Here is a 26,678-nt window from a genome sequence, read left to right on the forward strand (position 1 = left end):
TCAAACAGGAGTACTTATTGTTAAGAGGGACAGCCACAGAGGTACTCTGAAGTATCTGCCTCTTGCCCTTCTCTCTCTTGACTGTTACCCACTTATCTGTCTCTTGAGGCCCCGGTGTGACTACTTGCCTATAGCTCTTCTCTATTACCTCCTCACTCCTCCTGACCAGATGAAAGTCATTGAGCTGCAGCTCCAGTTCCTTAACATGGTCCCTAAGGGTACACAGTTGGTCTCTGAGAGTGTCTCGGTGTACACAGTTGGTCCCAGAGAGTATGTCGGTGTGTACAATGGTCCCAGACAGTGTCTCGGTGTGCACAGTTGGTTCCAGAGAGTATGTCGGTGTGCACAGTCGGTCCCAGACAGTGTCTCGGTGTGCACAGTCGGTCCCAGACAGTGTCTCGGTGTGCACAGTTGGTTCCAGAGAGTATGTCGGTGTGCACAGTCGGTCCCAGACAGTGTCTCGGTGTGCACAGTCGGTCCCAGACAGTGTCTCGGTGTGCACAGTCGGTCCCAGACAGTGTCTCGGTGTGCACAGTCGGTCCCAGACAGTGTCTCGGTGTGCACAGTCAGTCCCAGAGAGTATGTCGGTGTGTACAATGGTCCCAGACAGTGTCTCGGTGTGCACAGTCGGTCCCAGAGAGTATGTCGATGTGTACAATGGTCCCAGACAGTGTCTCGGTGTGCACAGTCGGTCTCAGAGTGTGACCGACTGACGTACCTGACACAGATGTGGCCTTCTGGGAGTCTGGGAGTCTCCCGCACTTCCCAGTACAGAACACTGGCGTCACAGGCATACTTCCTGTTTCAAAGATAACCTACCTGGCCTTGGCCTGCTATCACCGAAGTTCCATTGAACCAAAGCCCTCCTACTCTGTCTCCCGCTCTATAAAGCTGTTCCCTTTTAAACTTTATGCCGGTCTAACTTGCTGACATCCACACACTCGCGCAGTCGTCCCTCGATCAAACCGCTGAAGAAAAATCTGTCTCCTTTTAAACTCTCTGCGCCGGTCTAACTCACTGACATCCAAACACTTGTGCAGTCGTCCCTTGCTATAAATACCTAATGCAATTGATTTACTTTCTTCCCCTCTATATTATCATCATATTGCTGTCGCTAAGTTAACAAAATTCACGACATATTCCGGTGATATTAAACCTGATTCTGATTCGAATCACTAAAAACTCATGTTGCATGGGGCTAAATTAATGGTGAAGGGGGGTAACTATGCATCCCTTGTGAGTGATGACCTCACTCTGGGCAGGCATAAGAAACTCTGGTTTGCACAATGTTTATTTCACTGTAAATGTTATATACTCCGGCCATAAACAGGTCTTGCAATGAACTTGAGATACGAAGTCCTGCCCAGAGTGGTGAAATGCAGGAAACAGAGTTAGCTCTTTCCTCAGTCACTGAGAGTTGTGCAGTGGAACTTTGTCTGGGAGTCAGACCTCCAGTGAAATGGTGATTCACCTTTCAGTGTAGCGGTTAGCATAACGCTTTATAGTGGCAGTGATGACGATGTGGTTCCATTCCCGCTGCCACTTCAAGGGGCTTGTATGTTCTCCCCGTGACCAGGTGGGTTTCCTCCAGGTGCTCTGGATTCCTCCCATATTTCCGTGCAGTACGGGCTAGGGTTAGTCAGCTGTGGGCATTCACGTTGGCGCCAGAAGCACGGCGACACTCGCGGGCTGCCCCCAGCACCTCCTCGGATTGTGTTGGTTGTTGATGCAAATGGCCCTTTTCACTGTTTCAATGCACATGTGGCAAATAAAGCTAATCTTCATCTAAATCAGAGATGGAGTGAATGCGTTACTCTGTCTTCTGTACTGTTTTGCCTTTTGTTAGGTGACCAAGCCAAGCCAACTGTTCACTGAACCAATCTTGCAGTCTGAGTCTTAAGTGGGTTGCAGGTGTCAGGTTAAAGTCCCAATCAGTGCTTTGAGATTCAAGGTGATGCTTCAGTCAGTACTGTCATCAGCACCATCTCTGGAGCCAGACATTAAATTAAAGATTAAAAGATTTGCTTTATTTGTCACATGTACATCAAATCAAGGAGTGGTGCCTCAGAAAGGCGGTGTCCATTATTAAGGACCCCATCACTCAGGACATGTTCTCTTCTCGTTGTTACCATCAGGAAGGAGATTCACAAGCCCGAAGGCCCACATTCAGTGAGGCAGGAACAACTTCTTCCCCTCTGCCATCCGATTCCTAAATGGACATTGGACCCATGAACATCAAATGTCAATGTGCCTGTTCTGTTTTGTTTGCTTTTTTTTGTGCTGGAGCAGGGATTTGGGGGTTGTTGTGCCTATTCTGTTTTTGTGCGGGGGTTCATGTTCCTGTTTTGTTTCTGTTTGTTTTTTGTGTGGGGATGGGGGATCCGGGGGGTTGATGATCATGCTGCCTTTCTTGTTTTCCTTTGAAAACACACTGAAATGTGCATCTGGCACCAACACTGCACGTTCACAACTCATTGACCCTAACCTGTATGTGTTTGGAGTGTGGGAGGAAACTGGCGCACCCAGAGGAAGCCCACAAGGTCATGGCAAAAACATACAAACTTCTTACAGGCAGTGGTGGGAAAGGGCTCTACTCTCTCTGCGTGCACATTAAGATAATGTTCACAGTAAGATAACATGGCATTATTTTGAAGAGGAATTATCCTAATGTCCTGAATCAGGGCAAATCAGTGGATCAACACTGCTTTCAGATGGTTACCACGTTCTTATTCCATTGCTGCTTCTGAGGTTTGCTATGTTCCAATGAAATTTTGTATCTGCTGCACCAGTGACTTCAAAAGCAGCTCACCAATGGCAAATACACTTTGGAAAAGCCTGATACTATAAAAGGACTGCATCATAATCTCAGGGACTGATTGTTCTTCTTCCATCAGGGAGAAGGCTAAATAGCATCCATGCCAGGACCACCAGACTCAAAAAGTTACTTTCCCCAAGCAGTGAGACTGATCAACACCTCCAAGCCCCCAACCACGCTATCTTAATCTTTGTGCTGTGTCGATCTAGAGTAGCAACAACTCTGTTCTCCTTTACACTTGTGCACTGGAAATGCCATTAAACAATCTTGAACCTTGAAATCTGTATTTGCTATCAAGTGTGTAGAGGTGATGGTATTTGACATGCCCTGAAGCTGCTGACCAGAAATTTGATGGAGCCTGAGGCCTGAAGATCAAACCCATGATCGATGGATGGGTCCTTGGGCTGACAGCCAGAGGGCACAGCCAAAGGTCAAGGTCCAGTTTTAGAAACTGCAAACGGGTGCACTCGTACTGAAGGGTGGTCGCTTGTGCCTTGATAAAGATATGAATCTGCTACCTCCATTGCCACGCCCAAGCCAATAATGGATTTTCCAATGAAGACTGCATTCTTAGGCTGAAACCTATTTGTTCACTGGTGGCACGTGCTGGGAGCAGACTCGAAAACAGAATCACAAAGAGATGCAGTAAATGGCTGTAAAAGGAGAGAGAAACAGGAGGCCATTCCCCAATAGAAGCTGGTCCACTACTCGACTGAAGCTGCCGAACTGCGCCACAATTTCACAAAACCTGGCAAACCTCCTTCAAACTTTCCCCCTCGCACCTTAAACCTATGCCCTCTAGCATTTGATATTTCAACCCAGCAAAAAAGACTTTGACCATCTACCCTATCTGGGCCTTTCACAATTCTGTAAACTTACCTGGACACCCCCCCCCCCCCCCCCCACCAGCCTTTGATGCTCTGGAGTAAACAATCCCTCTCTTCATGTTCTGATAAAGCATTACCAACCTGCAACACTAGCATCACAGCTCGGTACGCAAACTGCTCTGCACATGACTGCAAAAACTCTGCACAGTTGTGGACACAGCTCAGGATGTCATGGAAACCAGTCTCTCCCCCACAGACTCTTGTCTACACTTCTCACTGCTTCGGTAAAGCAGCTAGTATGATCAAAGGTCCCACCCACCCTGGACATTCTCCCTTCTCCCCTCTCCCATCGTGCAGAAGATACAAAAGCCTGAAAGCACCAACCACCAGGCTCAAGGACATCCTTTACGCCGCTGTTATCAGACTATTGATCAACTCCCTAGTACGATAAGATGGACTTTTGAGCTCACAATTAACCTCATTATGACCTTGCACTGCACTTTCTTGGCAACTAATACACTTTATTCTGCATTCTGCTATTGTTTTACCCTGTTCTACCTCAGTCCACTTTGGAATGATTTGATCCGTAAGAACAAACAAACTTTTCACTGTATCTCAGTACATGTGACAGTAATAAACCAATTCCAATATTAACTCTCTCCACAGATGCTGCCTGACCTGATGAGTGTTTCCAGCATTTTCTGTTTTCAGTACTCGAACCAAAGGGTCCACTTGATCCCATTACATACTAGGGTCAAATAAGGCTGTGACATTTTAACAACCCAATTCTTAACTCCTTCAAACTCAAAGTTCAAAGTAAAATTTATTATTGGAGTATATACATGTCACCACATACAACCCTGAGATTCTTTACTCTGCTCCCTGAAAGTAAACTACAGGTTGGCTTACAGTGAAAATACTGTTAATCCTCGTGTAGTCACAGGCTGAGCCACGTTTCATCGCTGATTATGTCTGCATAGTAAGAGGATTCATGTTAAAATAAGAATCAGGGAGACCAAGATCTTCTACAACATTTCTCTGAATGATCCTCAATGATCAGAGTATTCTGATTGGTTGCATCACTGTCTAGTGTGGAGATGCCAATGCACAGGGTCAAAGGAGGCTGGGAGGGTTGTAAACTGAGCCAACTCAAGGACACAACATTCCCCACTATTGGGGGCATCTTCAAAACATAGAACAGTAAAGCACAGGAACAGGCCCTTCGACCCGCGATACTATGCCAAATAAATTCAATTAATAATCAAATGGCCAACTAAACTAATGCTTTCTGCCTACACAATGTCCATTTCCTGCACATTCAGGTGCCTATCTAAACATCTCAAACACCCTTTATTGTATCTGCCTCTCCCACCACCTTTCTCCCTGATTATTAATCCCAAAGGGGGGAAAAACTCCCCTATATGAAGGTTAAACTACATTGCTTATAGATTCTAGGGTTACAGACTCATTCTTATCCTGATGGTCAGGGCTTCTCAAGATAAAAAGAAAATGTCAAAAACAGCATCTGTGGAAAAGAGAAAAAGAATTAAAGCTTCATGATCAAAAAGACAGATAACCACAGTAGTCTATGCTGTAGAGAACCATGGTGTGAAGAAAGAATATGCCAAAGTGAATAGGAGAGATAGGGTAACACCAGGGTTACTGAGGAGATGAGAAGACCAGGTGAGTGTGTTACTAGGGGCAGTTAGAAGATGACTGAGTATCTGTTAAGTGCTGCTAAGAGCAGCAGTGTGGGACGTCCCTAGGTCAGACCCAACAGAGACACAAACCGAGACTATATAAACAGCAGAACTGACCGGCGGTGTGGGACGTCCCTAGGTCAGACCCAACAGAGACACAAACCGAGACTATATAAACAGCAGAACTGACCGGCGGTGTGGGACGTCCCTAGGTCAGATCGTACAACAGACACAAACCGAGACTATATAAACAGCAGAACTGACCGGTGGTGTGGGACGTCCCTAGGTCAGACCCAACAGAGACACAAACCGAGACTATATAAACAGCAGAACTGACCGGTGGTGTGGGACGTCCCTAGGTCAGACCCAACAGAGACACAAACCGAGACTATATAAACAGCAGAACTGACCGGCGGTGTGGGACGTCCCTAGGTCAGACCCAACAGAGACACAAACCGAGACTATATAAACAGCAGAACTGACCGGTGGTGTGGGACGTCCCTAGGTCAGACCCAACAGAGACACAAACCGAGACTATATAAACAGCAGAACTGACCGGTGGTGTGGGACGTCCCTAGGTCAGACCCAACAGAGACACAAACCGAGACTATATAAACAGCAGAACTGACCGGTGGTGTGGGACGTCCCTAGGTCAGACCCAACAGAGACACAAACCGAGACTATATAAACAGCAGAACTGACCGGCAGTGTGGGACGTCCCTAGGTCAGACCCAACAGAGACACAAACCGAGACTATATAAACAGCAGAACTGACCGGTGGTGTGGGACGTCCCTAGGTCAGACCCAACAGAGACACAAACCGAGACTATATAAACAGCAGAACTGACCGGCGGTGTGGGACGTCCCTAGGTCAGACCCAACAGAGACACAAACCGAGACTAGATAAACAGCAGAACTGACCGGCGGTGTGGGACGTCCCTAGGTCAGACCCAACAGAGACACAAACCGAGACTAGATAAACAGCAGAACTGACCGGCGGTGTGGGACGTCCCTAGGTCAGACCCAACAGAGACACAAACCGAGACTAGATAAACAGCAGAACTGACCGGTGGTGTGGGACGTCCCTAGGTCAGACCCAACAGAGACACAAACCGAGACTAGATAAACAGCAGAACTGACCGGTGGTGTGGGACGTCCCTAGGTCAGACCCAACAGAGACACAAACCGAGACTAGATAAACAGCAGAACTGACCGGTGGTGTGGGACGTCCCTAGGTCAGACCCAACAGAGACTATATAAACAGCAGAACTGACCGGCGGTGTGGGACGTCCCTAGGTCAGACCCAACAGAGACACAAACCGAGACTATATAAACAGCAGAACTGACCGGCGGTGTGGGACGTCCCTAGGTCAGACCCAACAGAGACACAAACCGAGACTATATAAACAGCAGAACTGACCGGCGGTGTGGGACGTCCCTAGGTCAGACCCAACAGAGACACAAACCGAGACTATATAAACAGCAGAACTGACCGGTGGTGTGGGACGTCCCTAGGTCAGACCCAACAGAGACACAAACCGAGACTATATAAACAGCAGAACTGACCGGCGGTGTGGGACGTCCCTAGGTCAGACCCAACAGAGACACAAACCGAGACTATATAAACAGCAGAACTGACCGGCGGTGTGGGACGACCCTAGGTCAGACCCAACAGAGACACAAACCGAGACTATATAAACAGCAGAACTGACCGGCGGTGTGGGACGTCCCTAAGTCAGACCCAACAGAGACACAAACCGAGACAATATAAACAGCAGAACTGACCGGTGGTGTGGGACGTCCCTAGGTCAGACCCAACAGAGACACAAACCGAGACTATATAAACAGCAAAACTGACCGGCTGTGTGGGACGTCCCTAAGTCAGACCCAACAGAGACACAAACCGAGACTATATAAACAGCAGAACTGACCGGTGGTGTGGGACGTCCCTAGGTCAGACCCAACAGAGACACAAACCGAGACTATATAAACAGCAGAACTGACCGGTGGTGTGGGACGTCCCTAGGTCAGACCCAACAGAGACACAAACCGAGACTAGATAAACAGCAGAACTGACCGGCGGTGTGGGACGTCCCTAGGTCAGACCCAACAGAGACACAAACCGAGACTAGATAAACAGCAGAACTGACCGGTGGTGTGGGACGTCCCTAGGTCAGACCCAACAGAGACACAAACCGAGACTAGATAAACAGCAGAACTGACCGGCGGTGTGGGACGTCCCTAGGTCAGACCCAACAGAGACACAAACCGAGACTATATAAACAGCAGAACTGACCGGCGGTGTGGGACGTCCCTAGGTCAGACCCAACAGAGACACAAACCGAGACTAGATAAACAGCAGAACTGACCGGTGGTGTCGGACGTCCCTAGGTCAGACCCAACAGAGACACAAACCGAGACTATATAAACAGCAGAACTGACCGGTGGTGTGGGACGTCCCTAGGTCAGACCCAACAGAGACACAAACCGAGACTAGATAAACAGCAGAACTGACCGGTGGTGTGGGACGTCCCTAGGTCAGACCCAACAGAGACACAAACCGAGACTATATAAACAGCAGAACTGACCGGTGGTGTGGGACGTCCCTAGGTCAGACCCAACAGAGACACAAACCGAGACTATATAAACAGCAGAACTGACCGGCGGTGTGGGACGTCCCTAGGTCAGACCCAACAGAGACACAAACCGAGACAATATAAACAGCAGAACTGACCGGCGGTGTGGGACGTCCCTAGGTCAGACCCAACAGAGACACAAACCGAGACTATATAAACAGCAGAACTGACCGGCGGTGTGGGACGTCCCTAGGTCAGACCCAACAGAGACACAAACCGAGACTATATAAACAGCAGAACTGACCGGCGGTGTGGGACGTCCCTAGGTCAGACCCAACAGAGACACAAACCGAGACTAGATAAACAGCAGAACTGACCGGCGGTGTGGGACGTCCCTAGGTCAGACCCAACAGAGACACAAACCGAGACTATATAAACAGCAGAACTGACCGGCAGTGTGGGACGTCCCTAGGTCAGACCCAACAGAGACACAAACCGAGACAATATAAACAGCAGAACTGACCGGTGGTGTGGGACGTCCCTAGGTCAGACCCAACAGAGACACAAACCGAGACTATATAAACAGCAGAACTGACCGGCGGTGTGGGACGTCCCTAGGTCAGACCCAACAGAGACACAAACCGAGACTATATAAACAGCAGAACTGACCGGTGGTGTGGGACGTCCCTAGGTCAGACCCAACAGAGACACAAACCGAGACTATATAAACAGCAGAACTGACCGGCGGTGTGGGACGTCCCTAGGTCAGATCGTACAACGGACACAAACCGAGACTATATAAACAGCAGAACTGACCGGTGGTGTGGGACGTCCCTAGGTCAGACCCAACAGAGACACAAACCGAGACTATATAAACAGCAGAACTGACCGGTGGTGTGGGACGTCCCTAGGTCAGACCCAACAGAGACACAAACCGAGACTATATAAACAGCAGAACTGACCGGCGGTGTGGGACGTCCCTAGGTCAGACCCAACAGAGACACAAACCGAGACTATATAAACAGCAGAACTGACCGGCAGTGTGGGACGTCCCTAGGTCAGACCCAACAGAGACACAAACCGAGACTATATAAACAGCAGAACTGACCGGCGGTGTGGGACGTCCCTAGGTCAGATCGTACAACGGACACAAACCGAGACTATATAAACAGCAGAACTGACCGGTGGTGTGGGACGTCCCTAGGTCAGACCCAACAGAGACACAAACCGAGACTATATAAACAGCAGAACTGACCGGTGGTGTGGGACGTCCCTAGGTCAGACCCAACAGAGACACAAACCGAGACTATATAAACTGCAGAACTGACCGGCTGTGTGGGATGTCCTCAGGTCAGATCGTACAACAGACACAAACCGAGACAATATAAACAGCAGAACTGACCGGTGGTGTGGGACGACCCTAAGTCAGACCCAACAGAGACACCAACTGAGACGATTAAACAGCAGAACTGACCAGTGGTGTGGGACGTCCCTAGGTCAGACCCAACAGAGACACAAACCGAGACTATATAAACAGCAAAACTGACCGGCGGGGTGGGAGTCCCCAGGTCAGGTTGCACAAGAGAGATAAACCAAGATGATATAAACAGCCAAAATGGCCAGTCTGAATCAGACAGACAAAACCAATTGCAGAGAATTCTGAAGGCAGCCCAGTCCACCACATTAACCAGGGGTTCCCAATCGCGTATATGCCATGGACCATTACCATTAACCCAGGGTTCTGTGGAACCCAGTTCGGGAACCCTGACGTAGCTAACCTCTCCTCCCTCGACACTTGACCAGACCTCTCATACGTTAAAGATGAACCCTGATCTCACAGTCTACCTTGTTGCAGCCCCTGCACTTCACTTTCTCAGTAGAGCTATATTCTGCGTTGTTTTTACCATCTTGATGTAATCACACGTGGAATGATGCCTGGATGACAGGCAAAACAAAAGCTTTTCACTGTATCCCGGTACACATAACAAACCAATACCTCTACAGTTCCCCTTTCCTCTGATGTTGTCTCATCTGCTGAGTATTTCCAGAATGTCAATTTTACTTCAGATTTTCAGCTTCTGTAGTGCCTTTTATTTTCAATCAGTGCATCTAAGATATTTGGAAGATTGTGGCCATAGTAACTGTCTCTATTTCCTTTAATAACGCAGAAAGCGTGTTTGCTTGTTTTGAATGTGCTGTGTATGTTTTGCACCTTGGCCCCAGAGGAACGCTGTTTAGTTCCACTCTATTCACGTATGGTTGAGTGATAATTAAACTTGATTTGATTTTGATCAGCACTGAGATTTACCCAAACAGCTACTCTTCGTCAATTCTGCAGCTCCCCCGGTTTTATATTTATTTAGAGATACAGCACAGTAACAGGCCCTTCCGGCCCCACGAGCCCACATTGGCCAATTACACCCACGTGACCCAGTAACCTACTAACCCTACGTCTTTGTTATGTGGGAGGAAACTGGAGCACCCAGAGGAAACCCACATGGTCACAGGGAGAACATACAAACACCTTACAGACAGCACTGGGAATTGAACCTGGGGTTGCTGGTGCTGTAACAGCGTTACACTAACCGCTAGGTTATTGTGCTGCATTATATCATCCTTCAGTGAGACTCCAGCAGAACCTTTTCTGTCAGTAAAGGCCGATTACCAATCTCCTTTTGATGTACTGATGTACCAATCTCTGCAGCCGTGGCCTGCAAGCATTGGCGTCACCTCAGCGCTGAACTGGCCCCATGACTACAGCCTACAGCCGTCCAACTCCTGGACCGGGTTCACTTGCCTCAGCTCGGAACTGGCCCTGTGACTACAGCCTGCAACCGTCAAGCTCCTGGACCAGCTTCACTAGCCTCGTGGCTACAGCCTGCAGCCGTCGAGCTCCTGGACCGGGTTCACTTGCCTCGTGGCTACAGCCTGCAGCCGTCGAGCTCCTGGACCGGGTTCACTTGCCTCGTGGCTACAGCCTGCAGCCGTCGAGCTCCTGGACCGGGTTCACTTGCCTCGTGGCTACAGCCTGCAGCCATCAGGCTCCTGGACCGGGTTCACTAGCCTCGTGGCTACAGCCTGCAGCCATCAGGCTCCTGGACCGGGTTCACTAGCCTCGTGGCTACAGCCTGCAGCCATCAGGCTCCTGGACCGGGTTCACTAGCCTCGTGGCTACAGCCTGCAGCCATCAGGCTCCTGGACCGGGTTCACTAGCCTCGTGGCTACAGCCTGCAGCCGTCGAGCTCCCGGACCAGCTTCACTAGCCTCGTGGCTACAGCCTGCAGCCATCAGGCTCCTGGACCGGGTTCACTTGCCTCAGCTCGGAACTGGCTCCCCGGCTGCGGACTCACTTTCGGAAATTTTCCGATTCACATTCTCTGCGTTATTTGTTTACTCTTACTGGTTGCACAATTTGTTCTTTTTCGCACGTTGGGTGTTTGATGGTCTTTGTTGTGTGGGATTTTTCTAGTGGCTTTTGTTGTGTTTCTGCCTGTAAGGAGATGAATCTCACAGCAGTATACGGTAAATGTACTTTGAAAGTAAATGTATGTTAAACTTTGAAATCGTTCAGCAGCTCAGCAGTACCCTGATTCCCAGCTTTGTAACCTCATGTGACCCAGCAACTTACTGCTTTGAGATGGAGCAGAGGAAGAAAGGGGGAAGAATTCCTGGACCTCTACCACCGTGTGGCATTAAATATAGTTTCTGTTGAAAAGATCAATTATCTGAAACACTAGCTGTTTCTTCTTCCACAGATGCTGACCAACATCGTCTGCATTTCCTACTTTTACAATGAACATAGAACATTAGAGCACAGTACAGGCCCTTCAGCCCACAATATTGTTCTGACCTTTTAATCTAATCCAAGATCAATCTGGCCCTTCCCTCCCACATAATCCTCCATTATTCTTTCATCCACGTGCCTATCTAAGAGACTCTCAAACCTCCCTAATGTAACTGTCTTCACCACCGCCCCTGGCACACAACCACCACTCTCAGTGTAAAAATCCTACCCCTGACATCCCTCCAATCACCTTAAAATTATGCCCCCTGTATTGGCATTTCCATCCGGGGGTAAAAATCTCCAGCTGTTCACTCTATCTCTGCCTCTTATCCTCTCGCACACCTCTATCACCACCTCTCACCCTCCTTTGCTCCAAAGAGAGAGAGAAAAAACCCTTGCTCGCCGTTAACGAGGGTATGGCTGAGCTGCTGAGTGAATTCAAAGTTTAACGGACATTTATTATCAAAGTACGTTTACCGTTATACTACCTTGAGATTCATCTTCTTGCATGCCGTCACAAAACTCTAACCAGAGTCTTATAGAGCAGAAACATTACCTCATGGCTCTTGGACTCAAGCCCAGACTAATGAAGGGCAACACACTGTACGCTTTCTTAATCACCTATCAACCTGCACGGCAACTTTGAGAGATCTGTGGACGTGGACCCCAACATCCCTCTGTTGCTCCACATGTTAAGAATCCTGCCATTAACCCTGTATTCTGCCTTCAAATTCGACTTTCCAATGTGAATTGCTTCACACTTTTTTAAAAAACTTTTTTTATTGTGTTTTCAAATAGTTACAGAATAAAAGTGTGTGAAAAAGAAAATATGTGTTACCCATCCCCCCTCCCCTTAACCCCTCCCCCCTAACATCCCTATTGAAAGAAAGAAAGAAAGAAAGAAAAAGGAATGCTTGGATATTGGAAGATCCCCACATGCTCCATGGAGTTCGTAATAACTTTAGTATATATATTTATTTATTTCCCCAAGTAACCAATTGTTTCATCTTCGGAGCACCTATATATTTAATCCTGTCTTTTGTAAATAAGGGCGCCAAATTTTCAAAAATGTTTCATATTTATCTCTTAAATTATAAGTAATTTTTTCAAGTGGAATACAGCCATAAATTTCTTCCAACAATCTATACTTAGATATGTATCCGATTTCCAAGTAACTGCAATAGCTTTGATTCAGATTTCTGCGAGTTTGACGTACAGTGCATCACATGCTTCTGCTGCCATCTAGTGGCAATGATGGTTATAACAGCGTTCTTGTGCCATTTTGTCCCAGACATCTTCGGTTACAACTGTACAGAATATACTGGAGTCACACCGCAGGGAGGAAAGGCACTTCAGCCTTACTTGCCCATGCCTATTTGAGCTAGTCCTATTTAGATTATCGCTCTCAAAATAGACTTTCTGGATGTACTAACTCTAACCCTAGATATGTGCCTAAGACTTTTGCATAGTTCTGTAGTAATTTTAAGTATTGCACTGTACTGCTGCCACAAAATAAAACAAATTTCATGTCGAAGGTGAGTGATGATAAACCTGATTCTGATATGGGTCTCTATTGTGGACTGAGAGTGGGAAGGGGGCAGGGAGAGGGGAATCATGATTGGGAAAAGGGGAAGGGAGAGGGGGAGGGAGCAGAAAGCACCAGAGACATTCTGTAATGATCAATAAATTAATTGTTTGGAATCAAATGACCTTGCCTGGTGTCCCAGGGGATGGGTGTGCCTGTATCCACGCCACCACCTGCCCTTGGCACTCCCTCTCTGCCACCTGTCCCACAACCCTCCTGTGGTTCTCCACCCTTGCCATTCCTGAAATAATTTGCTCCCACCAATTTTACAAACTTGCTCTCCATTCTACATTGACAAATACAGTAGAGCCATAGACACAGAAAAGTACAGCACTTTAGCCCATCTAATCCGTGTCGAACCATTCAAACTGCCTACTCCCATTGATCTGCAACTAGATCAGAGGCCTCCATACCCCTACCATTCACGTATCTAACCAAATTCTTCTTAAACATTGAAATCAAACTTGCATGCACAACTTGTGCTGGCAGCTCGTTCCACACTCTCACCACCCTCTGAGTGAGGAAGTTTCCTGTGTTCCCCCTTAACCCATGATCTCTGGTTGTAGTCCCACCTAACCTCAGTGGAAAAAGCCTGTTTGCATTTACCCTATCTATACCCCTCATAATCTTGTATACCTCTAGCAAATATCCTCTCAATTGCCTATGTTCTAAAGAATACAATTCTAATCTATTTAACCTTTCCCTATAACTCAGGTCCTTCTCTGTACTCTTTCTACCTTGTTTACATTTTTCCTGTAGATAGGTGACCAAAGCTGCCACAATACTCCAAATTAAGCCTCACCAGTGTCTTATACAACATAACATCCCATTTCCTGTACTCAATAGCAAACACGAGGAAATCTGCAGATGCTGGAAATTCAAACAACACACACAAAATGCTGTCCTGACGAAGGGTCTCAGCCCGAAATGTCGACAGCGCTTCTCCCTGTAGATGCTGCCTGGCCTGCTGTGTTCCACCAGCATTTTGTGTGTGTTGTCCCGTACTCAATACATTGATTTGTGAAGGTGCCAAAAGCTTTCTTTACGACCCGATCTACCTGTAATGCTACTTTCAACAAATTATGGGCCTGTATTTCCAGATTCCTTTGTTCTACCACGCTCCTCAGTGCCCTACTGTTCACTGTAAGACCTAACCTGGTTGGTCCTACCCAAGCAAAAACACGCACTTGTCTGCATTAAATTCCACCTGCCATTTTTCAGCCCATTTTTCCAGCTGACGCAGATCCCTCTCCATCCATGATAGCCTTCCTCACTGTCCACTACACCCCCAATCTTGGTATCATCTGCAAATTTGCTGATCCAGTTAACCACACTATTATCCAGACCATTGATATAGATGACCGACCCAGCACTGATCGTGCAGCAGTCCACTAGTAACAGGTCTCCCATCAGAAAGGCAACTATCTACTACCACTCTCTGGCTTCTCCCACAAAGCCAATATCTAATCCAATTTACTATCTCATCTTGCATGCCGAGCAACTGAACCTTCTTGACCCAACTTCCCATGTGGGACCTTGTCAAATGCCTTGCTAAAGCCTATGTAGACAACATCCACTGCCTTACCTTCATCAACTTTCTTAGTATCTTCCTCGAAAAATTCTGTAAGATTGGATAGACACAACTTACCATGTATAAAGCCATGTTAACTATCCCTAACCAAACACTCATATATCCAGTCCCTTAGAATACTTTCCAATAACTTTCCCACTACTGACCTCAGGCACACCATCATATAACTTCCTGGCTTAATTTTAGCACTTTTCTGAAACAGTGGAACATCAGATATCCTTCAATCCTTCGGAACCTCACCCGTTGCTAAGGATGAGTTAAATATCAGAATCAGGTTAAACATCACTGGCATATGTCCTGAAATTGGTTAACTCACTGACAGTGGTACAATGCAGTACAGGATAATATAGAAAAAACAAATATATGTGTACACAAAATAGTTAAATTAAAAATAGTGCAAAAACAGAAATAATAAAAGTGAGGTAGTGTTTATGGATTCCATATCCATTTAGTAATCAGATGGCAGAGGGGAAGAAACTCTTTGCTAAGGGCTCTGCAATTTCTGTACGTGCCTCACACAGGGTCCGAGGGAACAGGCCCTGGGGATTTAACGATCCTAATTTGCCTCAAGACAGCAAACAACTCCTCCTCTGTAATCTGTATAGTGTCCATGAGATCGAATCTGCTTTGTCTTATTTCTATAGACTCTGTGTCCGTTTACTGAGTAAAGACAGATGCAAAACATAATCCATTTAGGTTCACCCCCACCTCTTTTGGCTCCATGCATGGGTTACCGTTCTGATCTACTGGGGGGAGGGGGTGAAATAAAGAGATGGGAAGTTATTGGTTAAAGATTAAAGGGCTGGAAAGGTTGAGTCCGATAAGGAGGGTAGAAGACCTTTGAAAAAGGGAAGGGGGAGGATCACCAGGGGGGTGGGGGGGGGGGGTGTTGGGAACATACGGAAAAAGGTCTGAGAGACAGAGAAACTGGAATAGGGGATGGTGAAGGGAAGAGCCGAAACTGGAAGATCGAGAAATCAATATTCATGCCATCAGGTTCGAGGCTACCCATATGGAATATAAGGCGTTTCTCTTCCAACCTGAGTGTGGTCTCATTGTGGCAGTAGAGGAGGCCATGGACTGACACGTTGGAATGGGAAGTAGAATTAAAATGGGTGCCCACTAGGAGATCCGGCTTTTCCTAGCAGATGGAGCGTAGGTGCTCAGTGAATTGGTCTCCCAATCTACTTTGGGTCTCACTGATATACAGGAGTTCACACTGGGAGCACCAGATACAGTAGGTTCATAGGTGAAGTGTTGCCTCAACCTGGAAGGTCTGTTTGGGGCCCTGAATGGTAGTGAGGGAGGAGGTGTAGAGGCAGGGTGGCACTTGTTCCGCTTGCAGGAGGGAGATCAGTGGGGAGGGACGAGTGGACAAGGGAATCCGGTGGGGAACATCTCTGCAGAAAGCAGGGGGAGGGGAAGATGAGCTTGGTGGTGGGATCCCATTGGAAATGGCAGAAGTTACAGAGAATTATATGCTCAAAATGGAGGCTAATGGGGTGGTAGATGAGGACAAGAGAAACCCTAACCCTGGTGTGGCAGTGCAGGACAGGGTGAGGGCAAACATGTGCAAACCTTTGTGTGGGAGGAGCTGAAGAAGAAATTTTTTGAGAGTGAGGACAAGTTCTGCTAGACAGAGGAGAATGGTGGTGGAGCGGAACTGGTTAGATCTGTAGTCAAGAAAGAAGTAGAGAGCTGTAAGACCCTCCTGATGGGGGCTGGAGGTATATAGAGACTGGACATCCATTATGAAAATGAGACGACTGGGGCCAGGGATCTTGAAGTCATTGAAAAGAGCATGTGAAGTGTAACAGATGTAGGTAGGAAGGGACTGAACCAGGAGGATAAAACAGAGTCGAGACATGCAGATACAAGTCCGGTGGGCCAGGAACAAGCAGAAACAACAGGTCTACTTAGATGGTCAGGTGTATGGATCTTGAGTAGGAGGTAGAAACAGGAAGTGTGGGGTGAGGGAACTGTGATGTTGGTGGCAGTGGATGAGTGATGGTAATGGTGTGGGAGACAATGGCCTGGTGCTCCTTAGTATGGTCCTGTTCGAGGGGTAAGAGGGGGTGTCTGAGAGTTGTTACCTGGCCTCAGCAAGTTGGTCAGTCCAACAGAACCCCCCCCTCCCAATGCCCCAATCTGCGGTTTGATAGTGAGGTTAGGATTAGCGCAGAGAAAATGAAGAGGAGCCCATTCGGAAGGTGTGAGGGTCGAATTGGAGAGGGTAATGGTAAAGTCAAGACGGTTGATGGCTTATTGGCAGTTGACACTGTAAAGATCCAGGCAGAAGACCAGAGTGGTCATCCAGGAAGAGGAGGAGGGCTGAAAGTGGGAGAAGGGGTAATTGGTGCGGGCTGGAGAGTCCTTACTAAAGAAGTAGGCATGGAGAGAGGTGGCAGAAGAGGAGCTCAGCGTCATGGCGGGTGCAGAACTCAGAGCTGCGGGCACAGGGGGACAAAACTGAGGCCCTGACTGAGGGCAGAACATTTTGCCTCGGAGAGGGGAAGGACAGAGGGAATTGTAAAGACCTGGCTCAGATGACAGATAGGATCAGATATCTTTTTCCATATTTATTTTGAAACTAATGGCATTATGAACACAAATACAAAATGTCCCAACACAAACTTCTGTCACCTCCCCTGTCTCATTCCATAATAGCAGATCAAGTATAGCACAATACCTCGTTGGGACTTCTATGTAGTGATGAAGGAAACTTTCCTGAACACAGATGACAAACTCTATCTCATCTAGTCCTTTTACAGTATGGGAGACCCATTCAATATATGGAAAGTTAAAATCACTTACTGTAACAACTTTATGTTTCTTGCAACAGTCTGTGACTGTTGGGTGGGCTGTATCATAGCTCTTTTAATGTGGTCATAACTTTCTTATTCCTCAGTTCCACCTATAAAGCCTCATTAGACGAGTTTTCCAGTCTGTCCTGACTGAGCACTGCAGTGACATTTTCCCTGATTAGTAACTTCACCCCCCACCAAATCTCTCCAACTCAATCAAGTCTAAAACAATGGAACCCTGGAATATTCAGCTGCCAGTCCTGCCCCTCCTACAACCAAGTCTCACTAATGGCTACAGTATCATAATTCCAGGTGTTGATCCATGCCCTGAAAACAATACACTAAATGATCTGTCTTTTCTACAATACTTCTTGCATTGAAATATGTGCAGCTCAGAACATGAGTCGCACCATGCCCAACCTTTTGATTCCTGACTTTGTTTGCGAACTTGAGAACATCTTTCTTCACAAACTCTCCATTATCAATTTCAGCACTCTAGTTCCCGTCCCCTACAACTCCAGTTTACATCCTCCACCCCCACGTGTGCAGCACTAGCAAATGTTCCAGTAGAGGTGCAAACATCTCTTCTGTACCGGTTCCACCTTCCCTGGAAGAGAGCCTAATGATCCAAAAATCTGATGCCCTCCCTCCAGCACCAACTTCTTAGCCATATTGTAAACTGAGTAATTTCTGGCCTCATTAGCATGTAGTACGGGTAGCAATCCTGAGATCCCAAGCCTAGAGATCCTGCCCTTTAACTTAGCACCTAACTCCCTGAACTCCCTATGCAGAAACTCATCACTCGTCCTTCCAATGTAATTGGTACCTACATGGACCACAACCTCTGGCGGTTCACCCTCCCACCTCAGAATGCTGAGGATTTAATTTGAGATGTCTCGGACTATGGCATCCGGGAACCTCCTTTCTGTTCCCCTAAGTAACGAATCTTCTATCACCTCAGCTCGCCTCCTCTTCCCCCTTCCCTTCGGAGTCACAGTCAGACTCAGTGCTCAGACCTGACCTGTTGTTGAGGGGGATGCCCACAGGGGTACTCTGCACTGGCTGTTTAACCCCTTTCCCATTCCTGACTGTCACCCAGTTTCCTGTGTCCTGCACCTTGGTTGTAACTTCCTCTAAATGTCTTATCATCCCTTCAGCCTCCCAAATGATCCAGAGACCATCCTGTTCCAGCTCCAACTCCTTAACGTGGACTGCTAGAAGCTGCAGCTGGATGCACTTCTCATCAGGGTCTCCCTGCCTTCCTACATCTCACAAGAGGAGCATTCAACTATGCTGCCTTCTATTTTAATTGAGCAAATAGAAAGAAAGAAAGTAAAGCAATAAACTGGGGGGGGGGGGGGTCTTGCGGACAATTGGCAGGTGGGTGATCTGTTAATTTTTGTGTGGGAGGGTTGAGGGTTTCGATATTACTGTCGCTGTTCTTTACTGTGAGTGAGGGGGGGACTGATATTTTCGCTGCTTCTTTCTGCAGGTAAGGGGATTGGAACTGTTATTGTCGCTTTCTTTCTGTGAGCGAGGGGGTCGGTGATTGTTATTGTCGCTGTCCTTTTCTGTGGGGTGGGGGGATTTGTTTCTTTTCTTTTTCATGCTGGGCGGGAGTTGATGTTTTTTTTCTTTCATCAACACCAATGATCTTTCTCTACTTCATGGCGATCTGGAGAAGACAAATACCAGAGTTGTATTGTACGTGCATACTTTGACAATAAAATTAAACTTTAAACAGTCCTCTTCAGGTCATGCCATAGAATCTCAACTGGGTTAAAGTCTGGACTCTGACTTGGCCATTCCACAATACAGATTTTCTTTTTAAACCTTTCTGTTGTTGATTTACTCCTGTTTCGGATCATTGTCTTGTTGTATCATCCAACTTCTACTAAGCTTCAGGTGACGGATCACTGCACTGGCATTCTCCCGTAAAATGTCTTGATACAATTTTGAATTCATTGCTCCCTCAATGATTACAAGCTGTCCAGGCCCTGGGGCAGCAAAGCAGCCATGATGCTCCTTCCACCATGCTTCACAGTTGGGTCAAGGTTTTGGTGTTGGTGTATGGTGCCCTTTTCCCTCCAAACATAGCAGTGTGCATTACTGCCAGAAAACTCAACTTTTTCCTCATCTGTCCACAGAATGTTGTCCCAGGAACATTGTGGAACACTCAGGTGGTCTTCTACAAACTTGACACATGAAGCCATGTTTTTTTTTGGAGTGCCGTGGTATCCTTCCACAAACACCATTCTTGTTTGGATACCTGAACAGATACTTTAGAAAGTTCTAGAGATTTTGGCAGGTCCTTTGCTATTACCCTTGAGTTTTTTTCACCTCCTTCAGCATTCATTGATTGGAAGACCTGACTCCAAGCAGTTTTCGTGGAAGGCATCACCACAGAGGTTCACATACTTTTTTAAACCTAGACTGTGATCGTATTGATGAGAAATAGTACAATTGTTTGTGTGTTATTAGTTTAGGCAGATTGTGTTTGTCTATTATTATGACTTAGATGAAGATCAGGCTACATTTTATGAGTAATTAATGTAGAAAACCAGGTAACAAAGGGCTCAGCATAGATTAAACCCCTCCCAGAAATTATATAGGGTACTGGGAACTCTTCTGGGTTTGGTGTAATATAGGGTATCGGAATTTCTTAGCCCCAAGATGATATATTTATATATATTTAAAGTGGAAGTTGATAGGTTCCTGATTAGTAATGGGGTAAAAGGTTACAGGGAGAAAGCAGGAGATCGGGGCTGAGAGGAATAATAGATCAGCCATAATGAAATGGCAAAGCAGACTCAAATGAGCTGAATGGTACAATTCTGCTCCTATGTCTTCCAGTCTTAACCTTTCTCATCCATGAATCTGTCCAAATATCTTTTAAACATTGTAACTGTTCTTGCCTCTACCCTTCCTCGGGCAGCTTGTATAATGGTTAGCAGAACGCTTTAGTGCCAGCAGCTCCAGTTCAGTTCCTGCTGCTGTCGGTAAGGAGTTTGTATGTTCTCCCCGTGACCGCGTGCTCCGGTTTCCTCCCACATTCCAAAGGCGTACCAGTGATCAGTCATTGTAAAGTGTCCTGTGCGGTTCAATAGGTGGGTCGTTGGGCAGCACAGCTCGAAGGGCCAATTCCTTGCTGTATCTCCAAATAAAAGATTCAAAGTACATTTATAACATCACAAAATGAACAGTTGACATTTCAGACAGATCCTTCATCATAAGTGTCTGAAAGATTGACTGTTCACGTGCATTTATTTATTTGGAGATACGGTGCGGAATAGGCCTCGAGTTGTAGCACCCAGCACCCCACCAACCAGTCCCCGGTTGAGTCCTGATGAAGAGTCTCAGCCCGAAACACTGACTATCCAATAACCTCCGTAGATGCTGCCTGACTTGCCGAGTTCCTCCAGTATTGTCTCTCGTGTCTGTCGCTCAAGCTTTCCAGCATCTGCAGAGCCTCATGAACTTGTACAGCCTCGTCGTCTCAACCCTTGTACTGGAGCTATCTTTTATGGAAACTGTTTGCATAAATAAGTACTACAAATAGCAGTAAAGGCCATTCACTGTACATTACAGAACCTGCCTAATTTTATAAATCTGAAACTGTTTAGATAATTACGAGATTCTTTGGTAAGTTACAAATATTGTATGCAAATTTTCCACTAAGGCTTTGCCGTGCAGTAATTACAGCCAGCCATTATACTGATCAGAACATACAGTGTGAAGCCACAAACACAGACCTGGCATTGTTCCAGTATTTTCTCAGCCTCACACAAAATCATCTCCCTACCAGAATCTGCAATAATGTCAGGATTCTTTAGCATTTTGGAATTAAGACTATAGATCATAAAACATAGGAGCAGAAAAAGCTATTTGGCCCGTCTAGTCTGCTCTGCCATTCATCATGGCTGATCCATTTCCCTCTCAGTCCCAATTTCCTGCTTTCTCCTCGTATCCCTTCATGCCCCGACTAATCAAGTATCTATCAACCTCTGCCTTAAAATTACCCAATGACTGGCCTCCACAGCTGCCTGTGGTAATAAACTCCAGAGATTCACTTCTCTCTGGCTAAAGAAATTCCTCATCTCCATAAAGGATATCCCTCTATTCCAAAACTGCATCCTCTGGTCCTAGACACCTCCACCATAGGAAACATCCTCTCTCCATCCACCCTATCAAGGCCTTTCGACATTCGATAAATTTCAATGAGGTCACCCCTCATTCTTCTGAATTCCAGTGAGTACAGCCGAGAGCCATCAAACGCTCCTGACCTGATAAGGCTTTCAATTCTGGAATCACTTTCACAAACCTCCTTTGAACCCTCTCCAATGAAAAGACCATAAGATAAAGGAGCAGATTTAGGCCATTAGAGTTTCTAAATTGCACGAAGCTGATAGTACGATGAGTATCACACAATTACTGCCACATCCTTCACTCAGCCACATGAATCTGTCAAATTAGTGTGCCATTAAGTTTGGCTTTCTTGATAAGAGAATGATTATTATTATGTAGGTGTTTTTTATGTATAAGGAGCCAAATGGCAACCATTATTTCCGAAATATAGATGTGTTGTTTCTGAAATAAATTTTTTTGACCAGTTAGGGTTGTTAGCCCTGATTCCACACCAGAGCTGTGTTCTGTCCACACTGTTGTACGGGCCAGAATGCTGGCGCATAACAGAACGACTTTGTGAAGCCATTGTCATTCCTCACCACAAGTCTCTGTAAGATCCTCCGTATTTTCTGTCCAAGAAAGATCTCCAACCATGCCCTACTCCTTCAGTGTCAGCAAGAGGACGTGGCCACAATCGTCATGAGGAAATGGTGGAGATGGATTGGGCACGTGATGAGAAGGGAGGCCAACTCCATCATCAAGATAGCCCTTCAATTGGAGCCCTGAGGGCAGAGGAAATGTGGGATGCCAAAGACACCTTGCCACTGTACCGCAGAGGCAGAAGTGAAGACCCTGAACGACACCTGCAGCACAATACATAAGATGGCCAAGGACAGGCAGAGATGGAGGACCTTCATTGCTGCCCTAAACACCAGCAGCGTAACCGGCAGTAAATATAAACCAGTGCAGGTTCTGGATTGAAATCTAGATTTCACAAAATTCCTTATGCATTTTGTGTATGGTCTTTAAAATCTTTCAGCAAAATGCTCACAAAACATACCCAACTCAACTATACAAGGCACATGGATGAAGAAAAATGGGGGGTCATGTGGGAGGGGAGGGTTAAATTGATCTTGGAGTAGGTTAAAGGGTTGGCACAGCATCGTGGGCCAAAGGGCCTGTATTGTACCATGTTCTAAACACAGGTTTGCCAAAATGAGCCAACTGATTCCCCACAAATACACATTAACTATGTAGCATAACAAGTGGAAACATCTATACTTTCCACAATCAATATTGTGATTCTTTATATTAAATGTTCATTAAAGGTTAAGGCCATGAAGCAGACACTGGTATACTTGCAAACTTCCGTCACTCTGTATCAGCCTGCTGGCTCTCATTAAAACTATTATTAGACTTTGAAATATCCGGAGTTTTGTTTGTATCTCTTACTGTTCATTGAAAGAAATTTCCCTTGTATTTCGTATTTTCAAAACTGCACATCCTTGACCATAAGACACTTCAATCCCCACTAGAATACACTCCAGAATACCCAGCTCAGACCATTCCTTGCGCAATCAGACCATGATTGCACACCATTCCACCCCACCCATTGCTTTGTTGAAGGGCCTTTCACCAAGAGATTTGGGGGGGGGGGGGAATGTTAAGACCACGAAGCAGAATTTGGCCATTTGGCCCAGAGACTGCTTCCCCATTCAATCCTGGCTGATTTTCCTCAGACCATTCTGCCTGCAATTCTTCACACACTAACTAATCAAGAACATATCAATCTCTGCCAAAATATACCCAATGATTTGGCCTCCATGGCCATCTGGTTTTACAGATTCACTAATCTCTAGCTAAATAAGTTCCTCTTTATCTCTGTTCTAAATGGACGTCCCTCTATTCTGAGGCTATGCCTTCTGGTTCAAGATCCACAACTAAAGGAAACATCCTTTCAACGTCCACTTTATTCAGATTTTCAGTATCTGGTAGGTGTCAATGCGATTCCCCCTCTCACCCTCACCCCCTGCCCATCCTTCTGAAACATGTTTCTTACAGTGTGCTGGGGGGAAACATTTAAAATTAATTTTGCTGCAGATTCAAACCGCCAAAATCCCAAATCCCTGAATAAACATTAATTACCATTGTGCTTAGTAATCTCAGCCAAATAAATTCATTAAAAAAAAGTTGAACATAGTTTGATACCAATCGTGAATTAGGTTAACACACAATTAAGTTAATCTATATTAAAATAATCATTTTTCAAAAAAACCACATTGGTTTAAGCCCAGGTACAGATTACATCAGGCCACTAAACTATATACAGGTGTCCCCCACTTTATAAATGTTCGCTTTACGCCACTTCGCTTTTACAAAAGACCTACATTAGAAACCTGTTTTTGCATTACAAAGAGGATTTCCGCTTTTACGAAACTGTTTCCAATATAAATTAATGGTTCTTTGATTTACACCATTTCGGCTTAAGAAAGGTTTCATAGGAACACTCCACCTTTGTAAAGGGGGGGGGAACACCTGTATTACTTCTCACATACAGACACATGCCTATACTTCTCACTGAATTAAATTTATTTGAAACATGATAGTTTTTAAGTTTAATATTGACATCATTAGTGATCTATCTTTAATATCAAACATAATGATTGCAAAATATAAATATCACATACAGAAAAGTCCTTGTACATTAACTACAGAAAGTAGAGATAATCTAAGTGAATGCATACACTAAAATACTTGCAGCTAATCAACATATACTTTAACTATAAACAGTATATAATACACAATAATTACATATATGTACAGCTCTTAACCATATTTAGATGCACATACTCAAAATATAAAAATATTGATAGTCTCAATAAATTTATTGCACCGAGAAAACAAGAATACAGACAGCAAGATGCACATCAGTTAGAGAGGTTACCACCCTCCATCACCCTAACAATAACCTCGACCTTCTGCATCTCCCCACTCCCACTTCACCACACCCTCACCAATCTCATCCATCCCCCCCCCACACACACACTGACAACATGGCCAAGTGTCACACTCGACCCTCACTGCCAGCACCCGAACATTTCCAATCACAACCAAGCCCTTACTCCCACCCTGTACCCTGCCTTACCCCTCCCACACTCCCCAACCAATCCCCACTCCCCACCACATCCACCCCCTACAATTCCCAATTCCTTTTCACCTCACCACCCCCCCCCACTTCAACACACAACTCTGGCCACTACCCTTGCTACTGTCTCCCCACCCCTTCCTCTCCATCTCTTTTGCATCCCTGATCCCCACTCTCAGCTCAAATCCCTTTCCCCACCCCTCTCTACCAACCCCACTTCCTCTCCCTCATCCACTCTTCTCTCACCATCACATGCAGCTCATGCCCCCCTCTCCACCTGCCATCTCTCTCTACCTACCCTCCTACACCCACTCGACTCCCACCTTCCAACCCCTCCCAGCAGTACCACTCTCTCCTCTCCCCTCAGACTAACCCCTTTCCCTACCCTTCATATCTCCCCCACAGCCATCCCTCTCTACCTTCACCCCGTCTACCCTACCCCACCCTCTATTACTCCCCATACCCACCCCTTCTCTACCCACTAACCCATCCTGTGTCTCACCACACCTCTCTCTCATATCCCCTCCCTCTCTCCCACCACCACCCTCCCTCCCTACCCCCTCTCTCTCCCACCACCACCCTCCCTCCCTACCCCCTCTCTCTCCCACCACCACCCTCCCTCCCTACCCCCTCTTTCTCCCACCACCACCCTCCCTCCGTACCCCCTCTTTCTCCCACCACCACCCTCCCTCCGTAACCCCTCTCTCTCCCACCACCACGCCTTCCATCTCCCCCCGGAGCGGGGCCGAGCTCAGGGCGTCGGGCGGCCCGCGGAATGCGAGGGAAAGGGCTCCGAGCGTCGCGCTCCCGCTGCGCCCTGTCCCAGTGCCCGGTTACCGGTTCCCCCAACACCTCCCTCCCTCCGTCCCGCCGCCGCCTTTACTCACTTCCTGTTTCTAGGTCCGGGCACTTTGTGACAGCGGCCAGAGACCAGGATGGAGACAGAGCGCCCGCCGCCGGAAACCCATCCGCATCACTTCCGCCTGGCCGCCATGGAGACGCGGCCTACACCGCCCAGAGGCCTGCTCCACCTATCGCTTCAATAAAACCTAATCTAAATTTACTTCGTTTCCTAAAGAAACCAGCATTCTCCTTCAACACCAAACATGACTTTCTGACTTTATTACTGCAAATTATCACGATGATCTATAAAATAAAATTGCTGAATCTCAGCAGGAGGGGAATTAAGAAATATATAAATTGGTTTAGTATCAAGGTATAGTGAAAACCATTGTTTTTGCATTCCACCATTACAGATCTTGGGTGTTGGGTGGGGAATACATCACTACCAAAGGAGATGCAAGGTGCTCCTTCCCTACAGTAGCTTGTAGGTCACCCCTGGGCAAGGTGTATCCACTGCTTAGCCCCCAAATCAGGGTCACGTGAAGGCATGGGAGCAGATGGTGGATGGTCGTATGAGCAGCTGGTGCATGTCACAGGTCCTGGTTATGTGACTACTGACACCAGGCAGACAATCTCTGAAGAGTAATGATAATGGCTGGGGGTTTCCCGTCTTGTAAAGGCACTGTCCAGAAGAAGGCAATGACAAACCACTTTTGTAGAAAAACATACCAAGAACAATCATAATCATTGAAAGACCTTGATATCATACGACACGGCACATAATGAATGAACAATATAGATCAATTCATTACAATTACAATTACAATGGACTTAGTACAAGGAAAACAATAACAAAATTCAGAATAAAGTGTTACAGGAGGTG

The 26,678-nt window shown here is 46.6% G+C and overlaps 1 protein-coding gene across 4 annotated transcripts in view; it reads right to left on the reverse strand.

Annotated features, from left to right (window-relative positions):
• Window positions 1-25,913, reverse strand: part of dmtf1 (cyclin D binding myb-like transcription factor 1) — a 101,068-nt gene extending 75,155 nt beyond the window's left edge. For 3 of the 4 annotated variants that reach the window (XM_073066435.1, XM_073066437.1, XM_073066438.1), the window contains exon 1: window positions 25,840-25,913. The gene's annotated coding sequence lies outside the window, so the exon portion shown is untranslated. Of the gene's footprint in view, window positions 1-9,914; window positions 9,993-25,839 lie in introns of those variants that run through there. The other variant, XM_073066436.1, reaches the window with a different exon arrangement.
• Between the last annotated feature and the right edge of the window lie 765 nt (window positions 25,914-26,678).

The sequence above is a fragment of the Hemitrygon akajei genome, chromosome 14 (genome assembly GCF_048418815.1).
Source record: "Hemitrygon akajei chromosome 14, sHemAka1.3, whole genome shotgun sequence".
NCBI classification, from domain to species: Eukaryota; Metazoa; Chordata; class Chondrichthyes; order Myliobatiformes; family Dasyatidae; genus Hemitrygon; species Hemitrygon akajei.